This window comes from Triticum aestivum, chromosome 5D (genome assembly GCF_018294505.1).
Source record: "Triticum aestivum cultivar Chinese Spring chromosome 5D, IWGSC CS RefSeq v2.1, whole genome shotgun sequence".
NCBI classification, from domain to species: domain Eukaryota; kingdom Viridiplantae; phylum Streptophyta; class Magnoliopsida; order Poales; family Poaceae; genus Triticum; species Triticum aestivum.
This window is the reverse complement of record NC_057808.1, coordinates 147164794-147167594: the sequence shown is the minus strand read 5'-3', so window position 1 is coordinate 147167594 and position 2801 is coordinate 147164794.

The following is a 2801-nucleotide window of genomic DNA, read 5'->3' as shown; positions in this document are numbered from 1 at the left end:
ATAGCCTAGTACAAATAATTTTACACTAGAGTTGAACTAGCTCTATAAGCTAGTTCAAATAATTTTACACTAGAGTTAAACTAGCTCTATAGCCTGGTACAAATAATTTTACACTAGAGTTGAACTAGCTCTATAAGCTAGTTCGAATAATTTTACACTACTGGTTAACTAGATCTATTGCCTAGTACAAATAATTCTACACTAGAGTTGAACTTGCTCTATAAGCTAGTTAAAATAATTTTACACTAGATTTGAACTAGCTCTATAGCTAGTACAAATAATTTTACACTAGAGTTGAACTAGCTCTATAAGCTACTGCAAATAATTTTACACTAGAGTTGAACTAGCTCTATAGCCTAGTACAAATAATTTTACACTAGAGTTGAACTAGCTCTGTAAGGTAGTTCAAATAATTATACACTAGAGTTGAACTAGCTCTATAAGCTAGTTCAAATAATCTGACACTAGAGGTTAACTAGATCTATAGCCTAGTACAAATAAATCTACACTAGAGTTGAACTTGCCCTATAAGCTAGTTAAATTAATTTTACACTAGATTTGAACTTCCTCCATAAGCTAGTTAAAATAATTTTATACTAGAGTTGAACTAGCTCTATAGCCTAGTACAAATAATTTTACACTAGAGTTGAACTAGCTCTATAAACTTGTACAAATAATTTTACACTAGAGTTGAACTCGCCTTATAAGGTAGTTCAAATAATTTTACACCAGAATTGAACTAGCTCTATAAGCTTGTACAAATAATTTTACACTAGAGTTGAACTAGCTCTATGGCCAACTACAAATAATTCTACACTAGAGTTGAACTTACTCTATAAGCTAGTTCTAATAATTTTACACTAGAGTGGAACTAGCTCTATAGCCTAGTACAAATAATTTTACACTAGAGTTGAACTAGCTCTATAAGCTAGTTCAAATAATTTTATACTAGAGTTGAACTAGCTCTATAGCCTGGTACAAATAAATTTACACTAGAGTTGAACTAGCTCTATAAGCTAGTTAAAATAATTTTACACTAGAGTTGAACTAGCTCTATAAGCTAGTTACAATAATTTTACACTAGAGTTGAACGTGCTCTATAAGCTAGTTAAAATAATTTTACACTATATTTGAACTAGCTCTATAGCCTAGTACAAATAATTTTACACTAGAGTTGAACTAGCTCTATAAGCTAGTTCAAATAATTTTATAATATAGTTGAATTAGCTCTATAGCCTGGTATAAATATATTTACACTAGAGTTGAACTAGCTCTATAAGCTAGTTCAAATAATTTTACACTAGAGGTTAACTAGATCTATAGCCTAGTACAAATAATTCTACACTAGAGTTGAACTTGCTCTATAAGCTAGTTAAATTATTTTTACTCTAGATTTGAACTAGCTCTATAGCCTAGTACAAATAATTTTACACTAGAGTTGAACTAGCTCTATAAGCTAGTGCAAATAATTTTACACTAGAGTTGAACTAGCTCTATAGCCTAGTACAAATAATTTTACACTAGAGTTGAACTAGCTCTGTAAGGTAGTTCAGATAAATATACACTAGAGTTGAACTAGCTCTATAGCCTAGTACACATAATTTTACACTAGTGCTGAACTAGCTCTATAAGCTAGTTCAAATAATTTTACACTAGAGTTGAACTAGCTCTGTAGCCTAGTACAAATATTTTTACACTAGAGTTGAACTAGCTCCATAAGCTAGTTAAAATATTTTTATAATAGAGTTGAACTAGCTCAATAGCCTAGTACAAATAATTTTAAACCAGAGTTGAACTAGCTCTATAAGGTTGTACAAATAATTTTACACTAGAGAGTTGATCTCGCTCTATAACGTAGTTCAAAAAATTTTACACTAGAATTGAACGAGCTCTATAAGCTAGTACAAATAATTTTACACTAGAGTTGAACTAGCTCTATTGCCTTGTACAAAAAAATTTACAGTAGAGTTGAACTAGATCTATAAGCTAGGTTAAATAATTTTACAGTAGAGTTGAACTAACTCGATAGCCTAGTACAAATAATTTTACACTAGAGTTGGACTCGCTCTATAAGCTAGTTAAAATAATTTTACACTAGAGTTGAACTAGCTCTATAGCCTCAAACCAATAATTTTATACTTGAGTTGAACTAGCTATATAAACTAGTTAAAATAATTTTACACTAGAGTTGAACTAGCTCTATGGCCAAGTACAAATAATTCTACACTAGAGTTGAACTTACTCTATAAGCTAGTTCAAATAATTTTACACTAGAGTGGAACTAGCTCTATAGCCTAGTACAAATAATTTTACACTAGAGTTGAACTAGCTCCATAAGCTAGTTCAAATAATTTTATAATATAGTTGAACTAGCTCTATAGCCTGGTATAAATATATTTACACTAGAGTTGAACTAGCTCTATAAGCTAGTTCAAATAATTTTACACTAGAGGTTAACTAGATCTATAGCCTAGTACAAATAATTCTACACTAGAGTTGAACTTGCTCTATAAGCTAGTTAAAATAATTTTACTCTAGATTTGAACTAGCTCTATAGCCTAGTACAAATAATTTTACACTAGAGGTTAACTAGCTCTATAAGCTAGTGCAAATAATTTTACACTCGAGTTGAACTCGCTCTATAGCCTAGTACAAATAATTTTACACTAGAGTTGAACTAGCTATGTAAGCTAGTTCAAATAATTATACACTAGAGTTGAACTAGCTCTATAGCCTAGTACAAATAATTTTACACTAGGGTTGAACTAGCTCTGTAAGCTAGTTCAAATAATTATACACTA